Here is a 9,721-nt window from a genome sequence, read left to right as displayed (position 1 = left end):
AGCCAAAGACCAGAGGACTCTGAATCCTGTCTTCTGAGGGAGTGTGATTTCTCTTGGGGAACCCTTCTCACATCTTCAATCAGAAAACACCAAAATGCCCCTGACTCTTCTCTCCTGGGGCCATCTGCCCAAGTCCTTCCAAAGCTTTCCTCCTTGCGGGTATTTGGGGTCTTTTTCAACTTGTCTTTGGCTCGTATTTCCAAACACTAACAGTCGCCTTACATTGAAGTCACCAGTGTCAGAAGCCAGAGACACTGCCTGTCTTGACCCTGGGTTCACCCAGCGGTGGGACTCTGAAATGGTCCTGTGCACTCAGAAGGGAACAGAGGGCACGGGCCCTTGGTAAGGAGATCTGGGAGGCCAAGCATGTCAAAGCACAAGCCTCCTCCACCACCATTCTCCAGCGGGTCGGTCTCTCTAGCAAGAAACAGAACAAGTCCCAGTGCCGTTGAAACCTCTTGTCAGACATCGTCCCTAACTACCTCTCCTCCCCAACACCGTGGGAAAGTGGCCCCTCGGTGAACACAGCATGGCCACGGCGCCCTTCTGTGAAACGCACAGGGAGGGGAGCAAGGCGGGAAACGTGAGAGAGGCTTCTAGGTGCAGGAAATGGTGATGTGAAGCCGGAGGCCAAGCGAAGACACTGAGTGGAATTCAGTTTGGCTGGAGCCCAGACTGTGACCTGGCATGGTGAGGCGTGAGGACGCAGAAGCAGACAGGAGGCAGATTATGAAAGGCCCTGCCAACCATGTCAAATTTGGATGCTATCCCAGGAGCAATGGGGAGCTATTGAAGGATATTAAGTAACAAGAGACATAATCAGATTTGGGTCTTTGAAAAATTTAGTTAGCTTTAAGTTGCTGAAGTAACGTGTGTGTATATGTGTGTGTGTGTGTTGTAACAAGTGAAGTGATATAAAGATAAATTAGAAAAAGCCAGTCTTTTGTCTCCGACTCTCCCTCCGTTCTTCCCCCAACCCTGGATCACTGCTGTTAACAACCTGGAATAGATCCTTCCGTGGCTTTCTCTTTTACTCCGACGTTTACCACACACGTGCGTGCACACACACGCACGCATGCACACACACACCCCCACCACCAACACGGGGGAGGTTGTTGACTCGCAACTGGAAAAGAATCATGTTTGGCTTGTTCCTCAGGTGAACTTAGTGCCTGACTACACATCAATGGCATCCACAACACGAGACATAAGCCTAAATCTCTGTCTCCGTCTGTCTCTGTCTCTCTCAATGCATCTCAATGTTCTTTTTTTTTCTTTTTAATTTTTTTTAACGTTTATTTATTTTATTTTTTTTTTGAGACAGAGAGAGACAGAGCATGAACGGGGGAGGGTCAGAGAGAGGGAGACACAGAATCTGAAGCAGGCTCCAGGCTCTGAGCTGTCAGCACAGAGCCTGACGCGGGGCTCGAACTCACGGACCGCAAGATCATGACCTGAGCCGAAGTCGGCCGCTTAACCGACTGAGCCACCCAGGCGCCCCTCAATGTTCTTAGACATAGATGTGCTCACCTATATGATTTCCCGTAAGTGGGGGTCACATCAAACATGCTGGGTCACTATTATCTTTCATGCTTTCATCTTTCTTTCCATTATTATTTTCTTCCATTTCATTTCTCAGCAATGTGCCTTTTAGGATTCTTCTCCTAGCAGTTACCTGAGAAATGAGCTAGGGACAGGCCGACATGGAGGCTTAGAGGCAGGAGGCTGCTCTTGGTTGCCAGAAAGGGATGGGGCAGCCTGGGGTGGTTGTGGAGTGGAGTCATTAAGGACGCCTTTGTTGACTTCGCCAGTGGCAACTGGTTCTGAAGGTCGCAGTTTAGAAGAGACACCCCGAAATCTGGGGGGAGAGGATGAATCGGGAAAGAGAGGTGAGTTTCTCGGTCGAATAGAGCTGAGTTTTCTGGTCCGCGGCTGGTCGCCCTGGGCAGGTCTCAGAAACCGGGTCTCACTTTCCTGTCTCCAAACCCAGGTCGGTCACTTCTGCTGCAGAGAGTCTCTGTGAGGAGTGAATGAAAGGCTTGGAGGGGACAACGTACCGCCCAGCGTAGAGAGGACAGTGGACACGGGGCGGATGGTTAACACACAAGCACTACTTCCCAGGCCAACGTAGCTGGTTCCTCATGGACTGGACCCCTTTCCTATCTCCTACACTCTTATCAGGTCTGCCCATAGGGGAGCCCTCTGCATCACCCTAGAGACTTATGCTCTATAGGTCCGTGCACGGCAGGGCTGGCCTCAAAGGGACCGCAGGTGACCACGCAGGAACCTGGAAATCTCCCAAAGTTATTCTCCCCATCCAGTTGCTGAGGCCGGAGATTCTCTTTCCTTGGGACACAGGCAACCTCGAGGTCCACAGCCCAGATCAGATTTGAGGCACGAAACCTTGAAAGAGAAGGCGCCCTTGCCGCCGTTCCTTGGCCTGCGTGCAAATGCGAGAGCCTGCGTCTGCCCCTCATGGGGGGTGGGGTGGTGGCACGGGTGCCTTAAAAGCCTGAAGGGACAAACCCGAGTTCAGCACAGGCAAGGGACAGAATGGGGCCAGGAAGCAAGCTGAGCCGGGGGTGGACAACGTGGCCTTGGGAAGTCTGGGTCCTCTTTGGCTGACATCCTATTCCTAGTCCCTGCCCCAGGACAGGTACTTAACAGATGCTTACTGAGTGAAGGCAGCAACAGAAGAGAGTTGACCAAACCCTGTAGAGTTGCATTCACCAGGAATCGCTAAGGAAATAATGGCGAGAGATCAGGCAGTGTGACACCCACTGGGGGAAATGTGTTTAGCTGGAGGGCCGTGGACCATCAGAAGAACACAGAGAAGATTCCTAGCAGAGTAGAGAAGCCTGGGAGGGGTGTGGTAGGGGAGAAGAACGGGGTGCATGCAGGTCAGGGTCACGTGGCCCCTGGCTCTGACGCTTCAGACTCAACAGTTGGGTAACTTGTCATCCACCAGGGGCTGGATGCTGAGGGAGAGATTCAGAGGAGGAACATCCTTCCCCGGCCAAAGGCAGGAAACACACGCGCGCCCGCACACGCAGCCCCAGTCTCCCTAGACAAGCAGAAGCAGGGGCGGGGCAGAGGGAGATGGGGACAGAGAGAAAGTGAGGTTAGAGAGATCTTAACGAGGGAAGAAGGACAAGGGAAAGAGAGGGGAGGGTGATGACGAAGGGCAGAAAGGGCTCAGGACCTCAGGGAGCTCTGGCCAACCCTCTGGGCTGGGCCTCTAGTTCAGCGTGGTTACCAGCATGCGGCCCCGGGCAGGGAGGGGGGCCCTGTGCTGTCTATGACTTGCCCTGAGAACTGAACCTCTTCCCATCCCCCTGTCCCCGTCTTCCTTGTTTCCTCCATGCGCACAATGAGACCACCCGCCTAAGACGTCTCCCGGGGCCACCTTCAGCTCTGTGATTGTGTATTTGTGGCCACGACTGCTTCCGACGTAAGGGCTGCACGAGTCAGGGCAGCGACAAGGCCTCCCCGAGCAGGCCTGTCGTCAGGCAGCCTTTCTGAGAGACGTAGGGGAGAGAGGGCGCTGAGGCCGGGAATGTTGAGGCAGCCGGGAGGGCATCCTAGGGAGGGCCTCCGGGGGGCCTGGAGCCCCCCAGTGCCGCGGCTGTGCCGGGAGGCCAGAAGCCCCTCGCCAGGCCCCGCCGGCAGGCCAGGGCAGCAGCCGGCCAGGGACAGTTTTCCCCGGGCTGGAGACAGCCTGGCTCCGGGCCCACCTCCCGGTGCCCTCGGCCTGACATCTTCTGGGCAGAGCCGCGGTGCCCAGGGAGCCGTGTGGACGGTGTTAGTAAACACGCTTTCTTGCGCCCAGCCTGGCAGGGCCTGTGGGCAGCGGGAGGGCGAGTTGCTGGCAGCTCCCACGGCCGGGCAGGCGGACGGGCGGGCAGACAGGCGGGCGGGCCGCCCCGCACAGCCAAGCCAAGGCCCAGAATGGAGCAGCTGCTCCCGTCGCCATGGCGACGGGGACTGAACAATGAGCAGCCAGAAATGCGGCCTGGCCGCCTCGCACCGCGGGCCCCCACCCTCCGGCCGGCCCTTACACCTCCACGCGCGCGCGCGCGGACACGCACATGCACGCGCCCTTGCACGCGCACACCGCCCGGGCCTCCGTGCCGGAGAAGCCGGAGAAGCGGAGGCCCGGGCACCAGTGACTGACCGCAGGGTGAGGCCCGGGGAGAAGGCAGGAGAGGGTGAGGAGGAAGGGCGAAGGGGATCGCAGCTTCACCGCTGCAAAGCGGCGCAAAAATCTCACCATTTGATCCCGGCTACAAATCCGTGTTTAAAAAGGAGCCCAGCTTTTCAGAGGGTCACGTGGTGCCTTGGATTCTTACATAACAGGAGAACTGAAGGGGGTTTCTAATTAGCAAAAGGCATCTGGGAACAAATCACCTTCTACTCAGGGAGGGGGAGCTGAGAGAGCCCCACGGACCCTGCAGTCCCAAGAAATCCGAATGCCTGCTTGCAGGGCCCCGAAGCCCACCGCGATCCTCCTTGGAGGTCACGTGAAGGGAAGCCTGAAAGGTTGAGCCACAGTCTGGAAATGGAGTCTGAAAAAGGCCTGGTCTGGGCCCTCAGGAAAGCAGAGGGCAGGCTCTGGTTGCGGTGCTCCAGGCAAGCCTGAGCACTTCCTCTGTGAGCACTGACAAAGAGAGATGCACAAGTCAACTGCTGTCTTCCAGGAGGCCCCCAGGACCCTGGGGGTGGTGGCGGGTCCGCAGTCAGCACCCGTCATCTCCATCTTTTGAGCAGAGTTAAGTGCTCACGATTTGCGGACTTTCCCCCTTCACCAGCCAGCGGTCAGTCACTCTTTAAAGTTCCCATCCCTGTTTTTCCAGTGAAAACCCAGGTCTGGGAGCATCAGGAGCCTTCCAGGACCACCGTCCAAGGACAGGCAATCCTGTCCGAATTTCCATCAAGTCCATAGTGTCCCGGGAGGCCGCTCGGTTTCCGGTGGCTTCGCCTGATTCCTTCCTGCTTCAGAGCAGGTGGGTATCTGCTAGACCCATGTAATAGAAAAGACAGAACCACCCATTACCTGGCCTGATTCGTGTGAGAGCTAGAAGGGACATTTTAGGGACTATGGTGTCCGCCTCCCCACTCCCCAGCTCAGAAAGGATCTACTTTAAAGATCTCAGCAGGTGAATGCTAGAGCTGGTAGGAAAACCACCCAGAGTCCGACATCCAGGCAATGCAGCGGGGGGGGGGGGGGGGGGGGGGGATGGAGAGAGAGTGGAGAGAGAAGAGGAGAGAAGCAGTATTTGGCAAAGGGGAAGGGCGCTTGGGAGGAAAAGGGAAAACTGGGTGGGCAGAGGTGTCTCCCACTAATAAATCTCCTCAATGGAGTTGGGTGCTACAGGTTCCAGAAACTGCATCAGAACACCGCTGAGAAATCTGACCCCGCCCTCAGCTTCACAGCATCTAGAACTATGGGTACCACCAAAGGTAAAAGATAGGAAATAGTCAAAGGACGAATGAGCACAGTTACAGAGCCCGACCCCCTCCCCAGCTGCCCCTCTGCTGGGCAGGGCATCTCGACGGAAAGTTCTGGGAGCCCTAGGAAGCCATCTGCGCTGGCTCAGAAGTGGCAGAGAGGGAATTAAAACCGCAAAAGGAAGGATCAGAGAGAAACTGTCTCCCCCTCAAGAGCCACTTTAGTAGATGAAAAAAGCCAGGCGATTTTTAGTCATCACAAATTGTTTGAGCTTCTGGTTCCATCCTCTGAAGCCAGGGCAGGCTCCCCTGGTTGCTGGCTGGTCTCCGGTGGTCCGAGCTCTGTAGCCCACCTACATCTTCCTCCCCACTTCCTTGAACCCTGGGCCTGTCCTCCCAGGTCCCCAGGCAGAGGCCAGGCAAGCTGACCCCGCTTATCTAAGGAAATCTGACAAGACTCCGGCCCTCAGGGGTATGGCCACTGGCAAAACATATGGTGCATCGTAAATAAGACTTCCTTTTAGGAAATGAGCCGCTGTAATTAAATCCCCATTCATTTTTTGTAACGTACACACAGAGACAAATAGATCTTTATCCTTTGTAGGCACAGAAGAGAAATGGCTTGTGCTGGACAGAGATTCTCTGGTGTCAAATCTTTATCAAAGGCTTCCTAGATCCAGGTGGAGTGAGAACTTCGAGTTCCTAAGCCCAGCCGCTGGCCCAGTTGAGCGAGTGGCTCCCTTGGCTACCTCCAGGACAAGCGGAGGAACGTTTTGGAATGGAAGAATGCATTGGCTTAGAATCTGCAGGGAGGAAGTGACCTCGTCTGCCCATCCCACGGTCGTACCACAGAGCGAGCTCGGGAATAAAGATTAAATTCGACCTGTTTCAATGGGATTTAGTTTGATTTGGTTCAACCCAAATGAACACTGGCAGTGAGGTGTGCAGGGGGCGAGGCAGCGGGGAAAGATGCAAGGAGAAACCAAGGCAGCCCCCTGAGGGCCCCTGGGGCAGGGTGCTGGCTGGCGCATAGGCTCAGTGTGGGGGGAGGGTCCTCGGCTTGTTCCCACTGGGTCTGGGATGGCTTGGGGGTGACAGGGAAGGGTAGGATTTCCTTAAGAGAGACCTGAGTAAGCACACCCAGGGAGAAGCAAAGGTAGATGCAGAAAACAACCGCCGTGCTGAGGTGTGTCCCATCTAGAGTCACAAGTCTCGCGGGAGATGGGGCTGCAGAGAAGAAACTAGACCTCTCTCCCGGCTTTTGGCCCCGACAGGGACAGGACGTAATAATAATACGTGATTTCCTCACGAGTGACACTTTCCTTCTCAAAGCCATCAAACAGCTGTAGGCAAAAACAAAACACAATCAAACAACTGTTTCTCCAACAGTCTCTGAAGGGAAGGTGAAAAGCGCTGAGTTCTTTGGTGTGCGCGTCTCCGAGGTGAAGGCGATCCAGGGTCAGCCTGGAGCCCCTTGTCAACCCTCGAAATTGCACATTCCATGGGGCCCTTCCCTGTAGTTAGAGCTTTGAAATCAGTGGAAAACCACAAAGCTTCTTTGAGATGCAAATGTTGCGCGCGGGGCTGGGCGAACAATTCTGATCGCTATCTCTCCAGGCCCGGCTTTCTGTAGGGCTTCTGCCTGGTTGACCCCAACGAGGCTAAATCACAGGTACCGAGGCTTAACACAAGGTAGAAAGTGCTAAGGGCCATTTGGCAATGGCCAGGGAAAAGGCAGCTCCCTCTGGCCTGATCAGGACAAGCTTTAAGTCCCGGGAGCAGGGTGCAGGACCCCTGGTTGGCCCATGTTCGAATCCTGATTCTAAAGTATAATAGCTGTGTCACTCTGAGCTAAGTGCCTAACCTCTCTGTGCTCCAATGTGCTCCTCTGTAACATAGGGATAATAACAGTACAATGCCTTCCTCCCAGGGTTGTTGAGAAGATTGCCTAAACTAATATCTGTAAAGCATGGACGACAGTGTGGGGCATGGAATAAGGACTTTGAGAGTCGTTGCTATTGATGAATGGTTTAAGTAGTTGTACAGAGACTGGAAAGGTAGGGATATAAGGAAACATTCTAGATGAGGAAATGTATATGTTAATTCTTGGGACCCTGAGAGCTTTCAAAAATCAGAATAAAGTTTCCTTGCAGTCTTTGTGGTCCAAAGATGAAATGGACCACCTCGGGAAGGGACATCCACGTTTCAGCTGACAAGGAATTCACAGAAGAATGCCAAACATCAGACTGGAGGTTGAACTAGATGACCTTTGAGGTGCCTTCCAGCCCTGACATTCCTCGCCCTTCATGCTGTTCTGCACAGAGGGGAGCACTGTCCCAGTGCTCCCTGGGCCGTGATAAGGGAAGCAAGAGCACAGTGGCTGGTGCTCCCTGATACATCCTGCCAGAAGGATCCTCCCAGCATGCCCCATAAGCCTCCTTGGATAACACCAAACATACCACTGGGAAGGTCTGGGCCTTATTGTGTATCCTCACTCTGTAGTAAGGCAAGGGGAAAACAATAGTTACGGCGTTTTAGTCATTTTTTCATTGTCTCTTCTCCATCATCTTTTGATGCACCTTCATTTAAAGATTCAGAAACTGGGGGTGCCTGAGTGGCTCAGTCGGTTAAGCTTCCAACTTCAGCTCAGGTCGTGATCTCATGGTTCGTGAGTTCCAGCCCCGCGTCAGGCTCTGGGCTGACAGCTGAGAGCCTGCAGCCTGCTTCGGATGTTGTGTCTCCCTCTCTCTCTCAAAAGTAAATAAACATTAAGAAAAAACTAAAAACTAAAAAAAAAAAAAAAAAACTTTAAAAAAGATAAAATGGGGTTCCTCGGTCGCACTACCCACGCCAGGGACGACTGTATTGTTCAGAGGAGACAAAGACGATTTCCATCATGGCAGAAGGTTCTTGTGGGCACTGCTGCTCCAGGCCCCTTTTTAAAGATTCGGAAACTGAAACCTGTACCTTACCCACCATCACTGACAGCCACACCCTGGCTAAGCTCAGAATCCTAGGATCCCTTCCCCCGTGAGCTCAGTGGCCTCTGTGCCCTGTTCCACATTTTGCAAAGGACTTTCAAATAGATGATCCTGTTCTGCCTCAGAGCACACATCAGTGGGCCCATTTTACAAAGGAATAAACCAAGGCACGGACAACTTAAGTGACCTGGTTTGTGGGATCAAGGGCCCTTCGGCTGTACCCGTCCGTTCGTCCACCCAGCTCATTCCCCTTCTCCCATTCACATCTGACCACAGCCACACTGTCACTGCTGCCTGCTTTGGCCAAGCACCTCAGTTCCAGCATCTGTCCCTCTACCTCCAGGGGTGGTTCCCTCCCTAAGAAACCATTGTTCGCTCGGGAGCACCGCTTCACCCTTTTCCCCATTTCCCCCTGCTTTGCATGGAACCAAACAGCAGTTTTCACACTTTACCTTTGCTCAGCAGCTGCAACTCCCTACAGCACTTTCCCATCTACTGTTGGTTCTAGGAGGAAGCCCATGACACTGACAACATCCTCCCTTCCCACGGATGCAGGGACAGGGCACAGGGACATGAGGGCCTGGCTCCAGGTCGCCCTGCTGATCGGGGACAGAATAAGGAGAGAACCCAGGGGATTCTGGTCCTGCTGTCTACCTCTCAGTCTTACTATGTCCATTTCTCGCCATGGACGGCATGCCCCTCTTTCTCAATGTGTATCAGGAATCGCTTCAAAGAAGGGGAAGATCATTTGAAGTTTCAGAAATGTCCAATTGGCCAATTATCACAGGAGAAAAAAACGCCGACCTGGAGTCAGTCGTGGACATGGCCGTCCCAGCTTTGCTACCGACCGTGTGACCATAGACGGGCATCTTGTCTCCAAGCCTCACTTCCCACCTGTGGGACAGCGCAGCGGCGACACTCAGAGGCCCCTTCCAGCTTCCAGTGTTCCCATCTCCAGATCTGACCAGCAGAAAATGGGCCATTTTGCTTTACTTTGGAGACACACAGAACGGAGCAGAGATGCACACGGAAAGAGCATTTGGGGAAGGTCACCCTTGACCTAACCTTCTAGGTTCGGCGAAACCGTCTCAACTGGAATGCCAGGTAAATGATTAAAACGTGAGGGGGCATTGTTCTGGCTTTTTTCATGATCCGGTCATTTAATCCCAACACCGCTGTGTGAAATGTATTCCTGTTTGCATGGGGGAGGCCCATAGGTTTTTAATTCTTCTGTGGGAAACAAAGGCCCTCATTCACTAAACAGTAACTCAAGACGGTCGTTTCTGCTCTTA

General features: G+C 53.9%; 1 long non-coding RNA gene across 1 annotated transcript; it reads left to right on the top strand.

Annotated features, from left to right (window-relative positions):
• Positions 1 to 4,055: 4,055 nt before the first annotated feature.
• Positions 4,056 to 6,340, top strand: LOC131484389 (uncharacterized). The gene is made up of 3 exons (XR_009248214.1): positions 4,056 to 4,180; positions 4,854 to 5,003; positions 6,053 to 6,340. It is a non-coding gene; the product is annotated as an uncharacterized LOC131484389 (long non-coding RNA).
• Positions 6,341 to 9,721: the final 3,381 nt, after the last annotated feature.

This window comes from Neofelis nebulosa, chromosome 9, assembly GCF_028018385.1.
Source record: "Neofelis nebulosa isolate mNeoNeb1 chromosome 9, mNeoNeb1.pri, whole genome shotgun sequence".
Taxonomy (NCBI): domain Eukaryota; kingdom Metazoa; phylum Chordata; class Mammalia; order Carnivora; family Felidae; genus Neofelis; species Neofelis nebulosa.
The sequence above is the reverse complement of the archived record's forward strand: the minus strand, read 5'-3'. Positions and strand labels throughout refer to the sequence as shown.